General features: G+C 41.7%; 1 protein-coding gene across 11 annotated transcripts in view; it reads left to right on the forward strand.

Annotated features, from left to right (window-relative positions):
• The window catches only part of sobpa (sine oculis binding protein homolog (Drosophila) a), a 427,151-nt gene that overhangs the window by 197,781 nt on the left and 211,774 nt on the right, over positions 1-17,596 (forward strand). Inside the window, exon 1 of one of the 11 annotated variants that reach the window (XM_069887505.1) lies at positions 787-896. The exons of the other annotated variants lie outside the window; for them this stretch is intronic. The gene's annotated coding sequence lies outside the window, so the exon portion shown is untranslated. Of the gene's footprint in view, positions 1-786; positions 897-17,596 lie in introns of those variants that run through there. 11 annotated transcript variants of the gene reach the window in all.

Consider the following 17,596-nt stretch of genomic DNA (forward strand, 5'->3'; position numbering starts at 1 on the left):
TTCCGGCAGACGTGGTGGAGGTGGGATCATTGGTTACATTTAAGGATAGACTGGATCGTTACATGGAGAGGAGAGGACTGGAGGGGTATGGACCGGGTGCTGGTCAGTGGGACTAGGAGGGTGGGGATTTGTTACGGCATGGACTAGTAGGGCCAAACTGGCCTGTTCTGTGCTGTAAGTGGTTATATGGTTATATTAATATCTCGTGTTATCCAGATTAAATGTTATCTGAATTTCTTTGCCATATCTGTAACCGATCTAGATCCTGTTATGTTCTTTGACAGCCCTCTTCACTGACTACAGCTCCACCAATGTTAATGTCATCTGTAAATTTACTAACCCATGTAACTACCTTTTCATCCAAGTCATTTTGTATGCAGGGGTGCTAACACTGATCCCTGCAGAACACCACTTGTCATGGACTGCCAGCCAGAATAACATCCTTCCACCACTATTCTTAGTCTTACATGGAATCATGTAAAATCATCATTTCACTGTGGATCCCATGCATTTTTCCATGGTGACTTCAGGCTGTACTTCCTCTCATTTGCCACATCAGACATTGCGAAACATAAATGTGCAAGGGCAAGTCAATTGATGATACTGTCAGAATAATAAATATTCATTGCATTTTATAAAGCAAAAAACTGGCCACAAGCTCAGTGAATATGATTTGGAGGGCGTTGGGGAGGTTTTGAGTTTCCAATCATAATCCATGATGTTTTTACAGTGATGTCACTCAAACAATTACAGCAAAAGAGGAAGTAGAATTTGGGACACAATGCAAGCTGTTCCTGTGGAGGAGGAAAGTGCAAATATGTAGTTATGAAATGAAGAAAGGCTCAAAATCAGAATTCCTGACGCTTCTGTGGTTTGAGAAACAAACTTACTTTCAGGTCAGTTACCTTATGTCAGAACTAAGAAAAGTTTGAATTCAAGTACATTTTATATTGTTGGAGTGGAGAGAGCAAGGAGGCAGAGATTTTATACAATATTTTAAAAGGAATTGACAACATTGAAGCTACCTTATCAGTAGGAATTTAAAACACTGTGCTTGAGCTGAGCCATCCAATGGGGAAAGAAAATTCAGTGAAAATTAAATATCAGTATTTATTGTCATGAACATGCCATTAAATTCATTGTTTTTCAACTGCATTAGAGTGCAAATATTGCTATGAATTACATTTCAAAGTAATAAATAGTGGAAGAAAATAGGAGAAAGTGAAGCTGTGCCTGTGGTTCATTCAGAAATCTGATGACAGAAGAGAAGAAGCTGTCCTTGTCCCACTGACTGGTCGACTTCAGGCTCCTGTACCTCTTTCCTGATGGTAGCAGTGTGAAGAGGGCCTGGCCTGAGCGATGGGGACCTTGAAGATAGAGACTGGTTTCTTAAGACACTGCCTCAGTGGAATGAAGACTGGTGCCCGTGATGTCGCAGGCCGAGTTAACAAGGCTCTAGTTTTTTTTTCCCCCCTGTGTATTGGCACCTCTATACCAGACAGTGATGCAACCAGACAGAATATTCTCCATGGTACACCTGTAGAAATTTTCGACTTCGTTTGGTGATATAGCAAATCTCAAACTCCTCACAAAGTATAGCCACTGGCAAGCTTTCATTAATCTGCAAGTTATCGACGAGTTAATCTATAGAAAAAGGTTAGTGAAAATGTGTCTGCAATCATTATTGCTGAATGTGCAGTGACGTAGTGGCACGAGGGAGGTTCTCATGAGGTTCATTTGCAATTTCACAGGAAGAATTTTGAATGTACAACCTCTACTTGACAAAAGATCATGGAAACAGATGTCTGTGAAGAGAGAGTAGAGAGGAGGAATTGCCTTAAAATGAGAGTTGAAGTGTGTGATGCTTCACCAAAAGAACAGCATGTAATTCCAAGAAAGATCAGACGTATTCAGGTCATTACAGGAAAATGGCATCCCACCTCCAGCCACATATTCCCCTTCCATCTCTGTTTTCTATAGGGTTCACTCCCTCTACGACCCCCTCATCCACTCATCCCTTCCCACCACTCGCCATCTTGCTACCTACCCCCCGTGACTACAAGTGCAATACTTTAACTTACACCTCCTCCCTCACTACCATTCAGGGCCCCAAACAGTTCTTCCAAGTGAAGCCACACTTGTGAATCTGTGGGGGACATTAACTGCATCCAGTGCTCCTCATGTGGCCTGCTCAATATCAAGGAGACTGGACGCAGACTGGGAGATTGTTTCATTGAGCCCCTTTGCTTTGTGTGCTGTAACAGCAAGTGGCCAACCATTTTAATCTCACACACCATTGCCAAACTGGTGTTTTTGTCCATGGCCTCGCATACTGCCAAATTGTGGCCACCCACAAAGTCAAAGATCAGATTTATTGTCAGGGTGCATACACAACATCACGTGCTGGACAGACAGAATGTCTGTTTATCAGTAGCTGTTATCTACACACAAGGAAAAAAGATATGTAGACAAAAAAGAGCAATGTAAACTAACTATGCAATACAATATTCAATGATGAACAATGTGCAAGATAAGAGTCGTTAAATGAGTCTCTGAATCTGTTGTTTAGGAGGCTGATGCCGAAGGGGTAAGAACTATTCCTGAACCTGGTGGTACATGGCTTGTGGCACTAAATCCTACTTCCTGATGGCAGCAGTGAGAATAGAGCATTCCTGAGTGGTGTGAAATCTTGATGGTCGCTGCTTCTCTTTGATAGCAGAGTACCATGTAGATATTGTCAATGCTGGAAAGAGTTTTGTCTGTGATGTACTGGGCTGCATCCACTACCTTTTACAGAGCTTTCCACTCTGATGTATTGGTGCCCCCAAACCAGGCAGTGATCAGCCAGTCAGCACACTTTCCATTACACATCGGTAGATGTTTGTCAAGGGTTAAGATGTTATACCAAACCTCTGCAAACCCCTGAGGAAGTCGAGACACTAATATGCTTTCCTTTTTTAATATTTTTTTAAATTTTTCACACTATGAACCATATCAACCAAATGTTTCTCATTAAATTTACACAGTGGTCTTTTCTCCCTTTTTTTTTCCCCTTTCCCTCCCTCCCCTGTACCCACCCACCTCCAAAACCCATAAATATAATATAATATAATAAAACCATAAAACAATATCTTCACATAAAGGAAAATAAACAAGAAAAATGCATCATCTATTTATTACACACTGAATCTAGTCGTTTTGTCTTCTTATCATTTTCATTCTCATTCTAGGGGATGGAGGTCGTAGGTAAGCGCTCTCTGATATGTTCCATGTATGGTTCCCAAATTTGTTCAAACATTGTGACTTTATTTTTTTAATTATGTTATTTTTTCCGATAGAATACATTTATTCATTTCCATGTACCATTGCTGTTTACTCAGGCTCTCTTCCATTTTCCAAGTTGACATTATACATTTTTTGCTATCGCTAAGGCTATCATAATGAAATTTTTTTTTGCACTTTATCCAATTTGAGGCCTAATTCTCTACTTCTTATGTTACTTAAAAGAAGTATCTCTGGTTTTTTTGGTATTTTTTTTTGTAATTTTATTTAGTATCTAATTTAGTTCTTCCCAAAACGTATTTACTTTCGTACATGTCCAAGTTGCATGTAATGTTCCCATTTCCTTCTTACAGCGAAAACATCTATCTGATAATGTTGAATCCCATTTTTTAAATTTTTGATGAGTAACCCTTGTGTTTATTGTATTCTTCATAGTTCTAGAACATAATTTTTCCCATACTTCATTTTTTATCTTTATGTTTAGATCCTTTTTTCACTTCTGCTTAGGTTTATAGTTTATTTCATTTTCCTTATCTTGCAGCTTAATGTACATGTTGGTTATAAATCTTTTAATTATCATTGTGTCTGTAATTACATATTCAAAGCTGCTTCCTTCAGGTAATCTCAAGCTGTTTCCCAATTTATCCTTTAAATAAGCTTTCAATTGATGATATGTAAACATTGTACCATTTATTCCATATTTGTACTTCATCTGTTCAAATGTTAATATTCTTTTGATTCCTTTTCTCTCCCATTCTCTAAAGGAAAGGTTATCTATTGTAAAAGAGATTAGTGGATTTTGCGCCAATAATAATTTTGGTATTTGATAATTCATTTTTTACCTTTCTAAGTGGATTTTCTTCCATGTATTAACTAAATGATGCAGTACTGGTGAGTTTTTATATTGCACCAGCTTTTCATCCCACTTATAAAGTATACCTTCTCCCCTATTTTATCTAGTTCTATCTTAGTCCAGTCTGGTTTTTCCCTTGTCTGGTAAAAATCTGATAAGTACCTTAATTGTACGGCTCTATAATAATTTCTAAAATTTGGTAACTGCAAACCACCTTGATTATACCTCTCTGCTAATTTATCTAACGCTACCCTTGGTTTCCTCCGTTTCCACAAAAAATTCCTTATTATTCTCTTTAGTTCATTGAAGAATTTTTCTGTTAAAGGAACTGGTAACGTTTGAAATAAGTATTGTATCCTTGGGAACACGTTCATTTTAATGCAGTTTACCCTCCCTATCAACATTAGCAATAATTCTTTCCAATGTTCTAAGTCTTCCTGCATTTTCTTTGTTAGTGGCTAATAATTTAGTTTGTTCAAGTGGCTTAAGTTATTATCTAACCTGATCCCTAAGTATCAGATTGCTTGTGTTTGCCATTTAAATGGTGATTCTTTTTAAAATTCTGTATCGTCTGTGTTACTCATTGGCATCACTTCACTTTTAGTTGTGTTGATCTTGTACCCCGATATTTCTCCATATTCCTTCACTTTCTTATGTAATTCTTTTATTGATATCTCTGGCTCTGTTAGGTATACTATGATGTCATCTGCAAATAAACTGATTTTATACTTCTCCTTTATTTTTATCCCATTTATTTTATTTTCTATTCTTATCAGTTCTGCCAAAGGTTCTATTGCTAAGGCGAACAATGAGGAGGATAGTGGACATCCCTGTCTAGTTGACCTACTTAATTTAAAGTGACTCAATACATATCCATTTACTGCTACCTACGCCAATGGTCCATTATATAATGCTTTAATCCAATTTATATATTTTTATGGTAGATTTAACTTCTGTAATACTTTAAATTAGTAGTTCCACTCTACTCTGTCAAAGGCTTTTTCTGCATCTAAAGCAACAGCCACTGTTGGTTTCTTATTTCCTTGAACTGCGCGGATTAGATTAATAAGTTTACAGACATTGTCCGCTGTTCGTCTTTTCTTAATAAATCCAGATTGATGTTGTTTTACTATTTTAGGTACACAATCGGCCAATCTGTTTGCTAATAATTTCGCTATTATCTTATAGTCTGAGTTAAGTAGAGATATTGGTCTATATGATGCTGGTGTTAATGGGTCCTTCCCCGTCTATTGCTGTCTTACATGAACCTGGCAAGTTTTGTGTTTCTTCTATCTGGTTCATTACTTCCAGGAGAGGAGGAATTAATAACTCTTTAAATGTTTTATACAATTCTATTGGAAATCCATCCTCTCCTGGTGTTTTATTGTTCTGCAGCTTTTTTAATATATCCTGTACGTCCTCTATTTCAAATGGTTTTATTAGTTTGTTTTGTTCCTCTTCTTACAATTTCGGCAGTTCAATTTTAGCTAAAAAACTCCTCTATTTTATCATCTTTCCCCTCGTTCTCAGTTTGATACAATTGTTCATAAAACTCCTTAAAATTTTCTTTAATCTCTGTTGGATTATATGTAATTTGTTTATCTTTTTTCCTTGATGCCGGTATTGTTAGCTTGTTTTGTTTTAAGTTGCCAAGCTAATATTTTATGTGTTTTTTCTCCCAGTTCATAATACTTTGGCTTTGTTTTTATTATGTTCTTCTCCTCCTTCAACGTTTGTAATGTTTCGCATTTAATTTTTTTGTCCGCCAATTCTCTCCTTTTCGTTATATCATCCCTTTTTACTAATTCCTTTTCTGTACTTACTATCTCCCTTTCCAACTGCTCTATTTCCCAATTGTAATCCTTTTTTATCTTAGTCACATAACTTATTATCTGCCCTCTATGAAGGCTTTCATTGCGTCCCATAATATAAATTTGTCTTTCACTGATCCTGTTTATTTCAAAAAATGTTTTAATTTGGCTTTCAATAAGCTCCTGTCTTTTCAGTAGCATGGAGTTTAACCTTCATATATGTGTTCTTGATGGGATGTCCCCCAGTTCTATTGCTAATAATAAGGGTGAATGATCTGATAGTAGTCTAGCTTTATACTCAATTTTCCTAATATGGGCTGACAACAAAAACATATCAAACCTTGAGTAAGTTTTGAGCCGACTCTAATAATATGAAAATTCCTTCTTTCTTGGGTGTTGCCTCCTCCATATATCCATAAGTTTTATTTCCTGCATTGATTTAACCATAAATTTGGCTACTTTATTCTTTTTGCTCGTCTTTTGTCCAGTTTTATCCAACATTGGGACCAAATTAAGTTTAAAATCCCCTCCTATCAATATATTCCTTGTGTGTCTGCAATCTTCAAAAAAATATCCTGCATAAACTTTTGATTCTCCTTGTTAGGCGCATATATATTGAGCAAATTCTAAAATTCTGAGTATATCTGACACTTTATCATTGCATACCTCCCTGCCGGATCTATTATTTCCTTCTCTATTTTGATTGGTACATTTTTGTTAACTAATATGGCTACACCTCTAGCTTTTGAATTATAGGATGCTGCCATTATGTGTCCTACCCAGTCTCTCTTTAGTTTGTTATGTTCCGCTTCAATTAGATGCTTTTCCTTCACAAATGCTATATCAATTTTTTCCTTCTTCAATAAATTTAGTAGGCTCTTCCTTTTAATTTGGTTATGTATTCCATTAATGTTTATAGTCATATAGTTCAACATGGCCATCTTGTATCTTGCATACATCTCTTTTCCACCTCTTCGCCACCTCCATCCCCCTTTTCCCCATTTTCATCTCTTAGTTTTCTCTTATTACACTTAATGTATGACAACACATTTAAGACATAAAGCACCCCTGCAGTTCCCATATCCACTAATACCTTAACCCCAAGTTCTCTAATATGCTTTCTTCATGATAATATTAGTATGTTTCAGGAAACATCCTCAAGATAATAACTTCGAGGAATTTAAATTGGAGGAACAACACCTTGTATTCCATCTTGACTGTCTCCGACAGAAACTGCATCAATATTGACCTTTGGTTTCTGTTAAACCTCTCGTTTACCTCGTCTCTCTGTCTTCCTTCAAACAACTCCCTACCCCTTCCTTCTCCTGTAAGCCCTCTGTCCTCTTCACTTCTCAGCTTTTTTCTTTTGTACCCTCCATCTCGTTCCATCTATTTACCTGCTAGACTGTACTCTTCTCGCCCCCACTCTCCCCACTTTTTTATTCAGGCACCTGCTTGATTTTTGAAAGTTCCAAAGAAGGGCTCAGGCCCAAAATGTCGACTTTCTTTGCATCCTATAAATACTGTGTGATGACCTGCTTAGTTTCTCCAGCACTGTGTTGTGTACTGCAGGAAAACGAGAGTCTTAAACCGAGATGTAAACCTTGATTTTACAGAATTTTGCATTGGGTAGCCCATTATAAAGGGGTCAAGTTTGCAGATGATAATTGGAAGGGAGGAATTTCATCGAATTTGTCTGAGTGAAAAGCCAAGAATATTCATATGTTTTTAGATTGAATCAGAAAATCGACTGGAAAGATGGTGGATGAAAAGGTGTTAAAGATATTGCCAGTCAATACCAAATAAATTATTCATCTGTAGCTGAAGATGTGTTGTAGAGTTCTGGGAATGTTCATTGTCTCATTACCCAACATATCATGTCAAAGAGAAAAATGAAGATACAAACTTAGATGTCATCACTAAATTAGATGTTGCTCGTAGAGACCACCTTAAAGCCTGCAACCAATTATGATAACTGAGGTGAATTAAGATATTCAACTCGTGAAGTTTTGTTAAGTCTCCATGGCTCCCAAGCAGAGAAGCAGTGAAGTGGTAAGGCCTTGTAGTGGGCTGGTATGTGCTTATGAACTGAGTATCTACTTCTGGTGCTGTTTAGTTATAGAGTTAGCCTCTCCCGCTTCAATGGCCAGCGAATTCCACAGATTCGCCACTCTCTGGGAAAATCAGATCCTCCTCATCTTAGTCCTAAATCTATTACCCCGAATTTTATGGTTATGTCCCCTAGTTCTAGTTTCCCCCACTAATTGATACAATTTGTCAATTTCCATCTTATCTATGGCTTTTGTAATTTTATATATTTCTATAAGATCCCCTCTTTATTATTCTAAATTCCAGCAAGTTCAGTCCCAGATGACTCAATGTCTCATGATAGGCTAACCCCCCTCATCTCTGCACCAACCTCGTATTATCATTTGTCTGTGCATATACAAGTTTTTCTTTAGACCATAATGCACACAAATACACACACCCTACACAGTATATAATAATCATACATCACAAGACACTGTTTATCAATCTCACAGCCTGTAGGAAGAAGCTGTTTCCTAGCCTGGCAGTCCTGGTTTTGATGGTCCTGCATCACCATCTTAATGTAATTGGATGAAAAATACTGTATGCTGGATGGAAAGGGTTTTCACTCATTCTTTGAGCCATATTTGAGCAATGTGCTTGGTAAATGATGTCATCGTCGAAAAGTAGACACCAGTGATCTTGGCTATTTTGTAGATTCTCTGTACTGACTTCCAGTCTGAAGCTTTGTAGCTACTGTACCACATAAAGTACTCCTGAAAAAGTTTGTTAAGACAGGGGCTGATAGCTTTGCCATTCTCAACTCTGGACCCACCGCACCTCCTGATTAATGAGGAGGTGCTGTGGGTTCAGGGTAGGTCATAGTTTACAATCAATTGATGAAGTAGGTTTTCAAGGTATTACCAAGTCAAGAGCTTGTTAGGAAGATAAAACAGTTAAGCACAGCATACATCCTTCAGCCTACAATGTTGTGCCGACTCATTATAAGTAATCAATCTAACCCTTCCCTACCTCACAGCCCATTTCCCTCCCATTTTCTTTCATCCATGTGCCATTCACAATCTTTTAAATATCACTATTGTACCAGCCTCAACCACTGCCCTCAGCAATGCATTTCAGGTACCCACCACTTCATTTAAAAAATATATATTATATTTATACCTCATAGGTGGGTTCTCCTCAGGATTGATTTACTGCATCCAATGTTCCCTTTGTGGTCCTCTCTACATCGGAGAGACTGGGCGCAGACTGGGAGTTTGCTTCTCTGAGCATGTTTGCTCTGACCACACCAGTGACAGTGGCTTTCCAGTGGCCAACCATTTCTGCTCTGCATCACACATCAATACTTATATGTCTGTCTATGGTCTCGTGTATTATCCCACCAAGACCACCTGTAAATTAGAGGAATAACACCTGATTTTCCGTCTGGGCACTGTCCAGTTGGATGGCATTAACATCAACTTTTCCGGTTTCTCTTAACCTGCTCTCCAACCCCCTCCCTCTCTATTCACCGAGCCATCCCTCCTCCCCTTGCTGCTGTCCCCTCCCTCCCTTCTCCACCTATTATCTCCTGCCTTTGCGACCATGCCCCTTTACCCTGTTATTCAGATGCCTGCCGAAATTTTTACATACCTTTCTGAAGGGCTCAAGACCGAAACATTGGTTACGTATTTTTATCTTTGCTATATAAAGGATACTGTTTGATCTGCTGAGTTTCTCCAGCATTGTGTTTTATCTCGATCCTGTAAAAACAGGATTAAATTAATAGATGAACTGAATGGCTGAGTGATGTTGGGCCTTTAAATTGCAATTATTTATTTTTTTTAACTTTATCTTTTATATCTATCTTTCAAACACAACAAAAATTTCCTAATCTCACTGATCAATAATACCTCATGATGCCCAGTAATGGTCAATTTCTGAGGACAGAACCCAATTTTTTTCTTTATTTTCTGATGACAATCTTTTTTTTAGACATTTAGACATATAGTCAACACGGTAACAGGCCATTTCACCCCAAGGGTCTGTATCGCCCAATTACACCCAATGAATCTACAGCCCCGTTAGGTTTCGAACGGTGGGAGGAAACTGGAGCCCCCGGGGAAAACCCATACAGACAAGGGGAGAACATAAAAAACTCCTTACAGACAGTGTGGGATTTGAACCCCAGTCCCAATGGCTGGCACTGTAAAGGCATTGCGCTAATTGCTACTCCAACTGTGTTTGCTCTTTAATCTCCTTGATTTTTTTCCTTTCCATCCCTTCCCATTTCAGATGGCTATGATGCTTAGATTACATTTCACATCATTTTGAGATGTGTTGAAATCATCATCTCACAAATTGAAATTTATACGATCTCCTAATATGCATCTATAACCCATAATTCCATCCACATTCTATCTCACCTACAGCATGGTGTTTTATTGCAGTGGCCATCTTTCATCACCAGTGATCGACATCCTTGTAATTTTTCACATCAAGGCTGATTAAATTGGTGAGGAAATTGCCTTTATTGCAATCATTGCCTGTTCAGCTTCCTGGAGACCTGGAAAGAGAGCTTTAACCCAGTCACAAAATTGTTGCTGTGATTTAATGCTGCAAGGCGTGTTTGAGACTTTGATGCTCTGCTTTTAAGAAAACATAGTATCCGTGAGCAATATGAACATACTGCAGATTAAAATACAAGGATGTGCTCTAAATTTAAAAGCGGACCGTAGTTAGAAGATGCATTTCATTTCAGTAAGAAATTAGGATGATGTTGTCAACTGGGAGAAAAACATTCTTATCCAAGTCAAAAAATGCTGCTTGATTTGTTTTGAAATTCACTGCTTCAGATGTGCTATTTGTCTGGTCCTCATCTTCTTCTGTCAACCTTGTTGAGTTAAAGATGTAGCCTTTGCCAATAGTATCTGACCTGAAAAGCACATTATCTCCAATTATCCAATAGGCCACACTTCCCCAAAACAGAATAATTGATCACACAGATGGTCTCATTATCATTTTCCTGAATATTAACTAAGATGTTCAAACATTATGCAGGATCAGTGCCTCCCTTATACTTGATACCTTGATAAAAGGCTCAAGCCTGAAATATTGGTTATGCATCTTTATCTTTGCTAGAGAACACTGTTTGACCTGCTGAGTTTCTACAGCATTTGTGTTTTTATGGCTCCTTTATATTCTTGGCCACTTGGGAGTTCATTAGAAAAGTATTCAGGACCAAAGGTACAAGTTTAATGCCTCAACATCAATTCAGAGCAGTTTGCTTCATGCATTCCAAACAAATTCTGCACAGGCAGGTGAATTTGCAATTGTTCAACCCCAGTTTAGATGAAAGGAGGGGATTGGGATTGGGGTTGGAGTCCAAGGTTAAAGTATTTCTGTGGTGTTTGGGACTTTGGTTTGACAACATGGAGCAAACTCAGAGGAAGGATACACTTTTCTTGGAAGTAATGCAGCATGAACTCTGGAGGAACAATGCTTAATTCAGTGTCATGATGCCTGATGGATAGTTGGAACAGTGACTCTCCACACGAGTCAATGCCCTCCCATCTGCATTTACTTCTGGTGTTCTTTTAATCTGGGTTTGCAAAATAGCATTTTATGGGCCCTCAAGCTCCAACATATTTGATCGGTGTTTATAGTTTTTTGGCCCATTAATTGATTGTCTTCCTATGATAGCGTTTTGAATTATTTTTACTCTGTTGGTGTTCAATACCTGACAAATTGGAATGCTCTGTTTAGCTGGACGAGGCACAGTGGGAGGGTGGCGTTGTTGCTGGGAACTTGCGCACTGGATTTCTTACATTAGGACTTGAGAAATAGCATTAAAGTGGAGCCATTATGTGACAGCACTTAAAAGTGAAGGGTGAATGTTTACAAAGCAATTTGTGTGGCTCCTGCAGAAACTTGTGACATGGGAATGATTTTTCTGAAACTGCATATTCTGCACCAACTGCTTCCTTCCTTTTCTAATTTGCAAAATAAAATCCACAATTCTGTTAATAATAACGTTTCACCCAATGTCAGGCAAAGCAAGAAAGTTCACCTACCCAACCTTAGACTGAAGCTTGATGACAGCAAGTGTCATGTAGCAGTGCTTCATAATCAAATGCCTCATTGTCTCAATTAATCTTTCTCACTTCAGCTGCAGGTGTCAGCCTGGTTCACCATGAAAGGACTTCTGGGTCAAATGTTTGCTTGTTCAAACTGAAATTAAGAATCTGGAGCACGGAATCTAAGCTGACATCTTAATGCAGTGCGGGTGGGTGCACAAGTGGAACAGCTCGTTGAGTTGAATCTCAGAGCACCTTTGACCTCGTAGTAATCTGGAAACAGACCTTCAGCCCAACTTTCACATGCCCAGCGTCAGCGCCAGATAAATTTTAGAGGGCATCATTAGCGTGTTGGTGGGGGCACGGTGCAACGCTCATAAACTCGCTCAGAGGGGGAGGAGGGTGCTGTTACCATCATCCACTCCTCCATATGTAGGTGCCGAGAGTGCTGCTTTTATGGCATCAAGCGTCATTAGCTGCTAGTGACACTTGACGCACGCTAATGACGCCAGAGTGGGTGGGGGCGGGTCTGATGGCGAGCAATGGCCGCGACAGTATGGGGGGCACAGCACCTCATTTGGGAGGGCAATGCCCATGGATGTCCCCCCCCCCCCCGCCTTGGTGCTGACTCTGCCAATGCCAACCAGATTGCCCGACTCACATGAGCCCACCTGCCTGTGTTTGATCATTATCCCTCCAAATCTTTCTCATCAATATATCCATCCAAATGTTTCTTAAAAGTTGTAATGTTTCAATTACTTCCTCCAACAGTTTGTTCCAAACACTTACCACTTTCTGCGTCTTTCTATTTAAAAAATAAAGTTAACCTCAGATTCCTGTGGCAGCATGTTTGGTATAGTAATTAGTGCAATGCCTTCACAGCACCAGCAATTTGGACCACCGGACCGGGGTTTGAATCCAGAGCTGTCTGTAAGGAGCTTGTGCCTTCTCCCTGTACCTGTGTGGGTTTTCTCTGATTTCCTCCCACCATTCAAAATGTACCAGGTGTGTAGGTTAATGGGGTTTAAATTGGGCGACACGGAGTCGTGGGCCAGAATAGCATGTTACCGTGCTGTATATCTAAATTTTAATTTAAAATTTAAATTTAGAATTTCTCCCCCTTTATCTTAAATCTATGTCCTCTTGTTATTGATCCCCCTAATCTAAGCAAAGCACTCTCTGTGCTCACCTGATCTATTTCCATCATGATTTTGTACAACTTATTCCTGGATTCTTTCATGAGCTGTGGTGTTGTGTGTGTGGAATTAATATAATTTGCTATGAGCATGAGGATTTCCTTTGGGTGCGCTGGTTTTCATTTCACATCCAACCAGCGCTGATGTCACGACTCTTCCCCTGCTTGGCCATTTGCCTTTTCACACAGCAGGGAGAGGGTGGGGCGGGTAATTTTCCTGGACTGACATTTTCACACTGCCGGTTCACAAGAGACTTCCCTAGGAAAAATTCCTGGGAATCCCCATTTTCACACAGCGGCATGAAAAGGCCTACTGATTGGGTCTGTTTCGGAGTCTGATGGTTGAGGGAATAAAGACACTGACATGCTTTCTTAATCATGAAATTAGTTCGTTGAGTCCAGGAAAGGACCTCCAAGATAGTGACTCCCGGGAATTTAAATGTAATCACCCTCTCCACATCTGTTGAGGAGAAAGAATTTCACTACTAACACCAGGGTAATGCTTCAGAAGATTTTATTAGAGCGAGATATCTCGGAGAGCAGTCCCTGTAACAGCCAGGGCTCAGCTCTGAACTACACTTGCACAGCTCGAATTTATACAGTGAAGTAAACAAGCTAATTTGTAAAGTCATCAGAATGGGTTACAAGGATAATAAGGAGTTGATCACATCCCGGGAAGTGAAGGTTGTTCAAGGAACATAGTGTGGTTAAAGTATTTATTAGAAAACAAAGGAAGTTATATAGAAATATTCTTTAGCAGACTTAAATGTTATCTGGAGTTATTCTTTTGCAAGCGGCACCTGGGACCAGAGAACCTTGTGGTTTCCCCCTTGCTGATTCATTCTATTCTCACAAACAACTTTTAGATTATGCCACTAACCCTTTAAGAGTTACTCTGCCATCTACAGTATCCTTCCATTTTGCATATTTCTTCCACAACATCAGATCCCCCAATGATCACTAGATCATACACATCTGGTTTTCACTTCCTAAAATCTACAATCAGCTCCTTGGTTTTGGTGCCATTGATCCCACATTGTGCTGCCATAATGACGTGCTGGGGGGATGTGGGATAGTGATGGAAGGACAGGGTGGGGGGGGGGGACTTGCTCTTAATCCTGTGAGTGCATAATGCTTCATCATTTGGGGCAGGACCCACATCCCCCCAAATTGCCAGGGAGGGTGAATTAGTGGAAATTTGGACCACAATGTGAAAGGTTGGGAGGACCTGCCTTCTCAGGAATTTTACGCGGACCAAGTAGGGTCATTGCTTTCTGGGAGTGTGAAAAGGCTAAGCGATTCCTTTAAGGATTTTATTTTGCACATTATTTATTAAAGAATATTTTTTTCTGTATTGCAGTTTGTTTACATTTCTTTCTTTGTTTACATTTTCTCTCTTTTGTATATGTATCTTTTTCTTGACTACATTTTACTGTTAAGCCATTGGCTTGTGAGTGATACGCCATGGTGTAGTGGAGCTTAACCCCCAGAAAGCTCACCAATTGAGTCCAGAGGGCGGAGGTGAACTGAGCACCTCTATCGCTGGTGATGTGTGCCGGGACTCTGAACCTGGCAATCCAGTGGGCGATCAAGGTCCGGGCGCACGTCTCAGCGGAAGTGTCTTTGATGGGAATGGCTTCCGGCCATCTCGTGGTCCGGTCGACCACCGTTAGCAGATAGCGCTCCTCCCTGGACACCAGTAGTCGGGGTCCTCGTACGCTGGTGGACCTTGGCGGCCTGGCACTGTGTGCAGTTCCTGGCCATTTGGGCAACCCCCTTCTTGAGCCCGTGCCACACAAACTGCTCCGCAACCATCAGCACTGATGTTTTGATCGAGGGGTGTGCTAGATCATGGACCACGCTGAAAGCCCATGACCTCCACTGCGGCAGGACCACAGGGCGCGGCGAACAGGTGGAAACGTCGCAGAGCGGTGTGTCCAAGTTATCCAGTAAACGAATGTCCTGGAGGTGGAGCCCAGTACTGGCGCTATGGAGGTCCTGCGTTTCCGTGTCGTCTCTCTGTGCTTGTGCCAGCTGAGTCTAGTTTAGGCTGGGGACAAGGCTGTGGATTGCAGGTCGAGAGAGCGCATCCATCACAACTTTGTCTTTACCTGCCCTGTGCCGATTGTCAGTGGTGAACGGATCTTTAGTCATAGCAAGCGCCTGTGATCAGTGAACATGGAGAACGGCCTGCCCTCCGGGAAGTACTGGAAGTGCCAGATGGCCAGGTACAGGGCCAGGAGCTCCTGGTCGAAAGCACTGTACTTGAGTTCCAGGGGTCGAAGGTGTCTGCTGAACAAAGCTAGTGGGCACCACTGGCCGTTGACCCACCCCAACAACTGTGGCTGAAGCGTCTACTGAGAGCGTGGTGTGGGCCTCTGGACGTCGGTGAGCCAAAAGTGTGGCACTCGCCAGTGCATCCTTTGTTGCTGTGAAGGCGCCCTCCACCTCTTCTGACCAAACCAAGATCTTGGCTTTCGCAGCAAGCATGGAGAATTACGGCCTCATGATGCGGGCTGCGCTGGGGATGAAACTATGGTAAAAGTTCACCATACCAATAAACTCTTGCAGGACCTTGAGGGTGGTGGGTTTGGGAAACTGACGCACGGCCGCGTTTTTCTCAGGCACTGGGGTAGCTCCGGCCTCCGAGATGGTGTGCTCCAGGAACTGCAGCATCTGCTTGCCGAACTGGCACTTGGCCACATTGACCATGAGGCCAAACTCTGCCAAATGGGCAAATAGGGTGCAGAGTTGGACCTTGTGCTCCTCGTGGTCATGGCTGGTGATAAGGATGTCGTCGAGGTATATAAACACAAAGTCCAGGTTCCTGCTCCCTGTATGTTGGAAAGTCTGGGCCGCCTTTTTAAGTCCGAAGGGCATCCGTAAGAACTCCAACAGCCCGAATGGGGTGACGATCACTGTCTTACCGATGTCGTCAGGGTGGACCTGGATCTGATGGTAACCCCGTACCAGGTCGACCTTTGAGAAGACTTGGTCATCGTGGAGGTTTGCTGTGAAGTCCTGCATGTCCAGGACTGGGTACCTGTCTGGCATAGTTGCGTCATTCAGGTGCCAATAATCCCCGCAGGGTCACCGGTCCCCAGAAGACTTGGGGACCATGTGGAGAGGTGAGGCCCAGGGACTGATGGACGATCCCCAACTCCTGCAGGCAGGAGAACTCCTCCTTGGTCAGCTGTAGCTTTTCGGGTGGTAGTCTCCTGGCCTTGGCATGCAGCGGGGTACCTTGTGTGGAGATATGGTGATAGACCACGTGCCAGGAAATGGCGGCGGGGAACTGCAGTTGCAGGATGGAGGGGTACTCGTCAAGTATGCTGGAATACTTGTCCCTGGGAGCGGTGATGGTGGCTATCTCAGGCCTGCATCATAGGAACAGAGGAAGTAGGAACAGGAGTAGGCCAAAAATGGCCCATTGAGCCTGCTCCGCCATTCAATACGATCATGGCTGATCTAATTTATGACCTAACTCCACCTACCTGCCTTCTCCCCATATCCCCTAATTCCTCTATCATGTAAAAATTTATCTAATCGAATTTTAAATATGTTTAATGAGGCAGCCTCAACCACTTCCCTGGTTAGAGAATTCCAAACATTCACTACTCTCTGGGAAAAACTATTTTCCCTCATCTCTGTCCTAAATCTACTCCCCCGAATCTTGAGACTGTGTCCTCTCGTTTTAGTTTCCCCGGCCAGCTCAAAAAACCTTCCTACATCTATCCTGTCCATACCCTTCATAATCCTATATGTTTCTAGAAGATCTCCTCTCATTCTTCTGAACTCGAGCGAATACAATCCATCAAGGTGAACCGAATGGAAGGTGCGAGCGTTGACCAGCCGTTTGCCCTTAACATCCACCAGTAGGCCATGCACCCTGAGGAAATCGGCCCCTAATAGCACAGTACCCACTGAGGCCAGCACGAACCTCCAGTAGAACTTGTCTTTCCCAATCTGGATCTGCGCCCTGTGGGTGCCAAAGATTTTGATGGTGGGCTCATTGGCTGCCTGCAGGGTGGGACCCTGTGCTCGGGTGCACGTCTCGAGGGCAGTCAGGGGCAAGACGCTCAGTTCCTCTCCAGTGTCCACCAGGAACCACCGGCCAGTGGACTTATCGGTCATGTGGAGGAGGCTGTTCGCGCGGCCAGCCGCCACAGCCATCAACGGTGGCTGGCCGGGTCATTTCCCTGAAAGGTACAAGGCTGTCTGCACTTACGAGCCTGGGCTCCCCAGCATTGGTGATAGAAGCACCAGGTGGGATGGTGCTCCTCCAACTTGTGCTTGGGTGAGGGCCGTGACCGGCTGGTTCCTGGGCGGGTGACCTGGCTGAGGGCGGCCT

The sequence above is a fragment of the Narcine bancroftii genome, chromosome 6 (genome assembly GCF_036971445.1).
Source record: "Narcine bancroftii isolate sNarBan1 chromosome 6, sNarBan1.hap1, whole genome shotgun sequence".
Taxonomy (NCBI): domain Eukaryota; kingdom Metazoa; phylum Chordata; class Chondrichthyes; order Torpediniformes; family Narcinidae; genus Narcine; species Narcine bancroftii.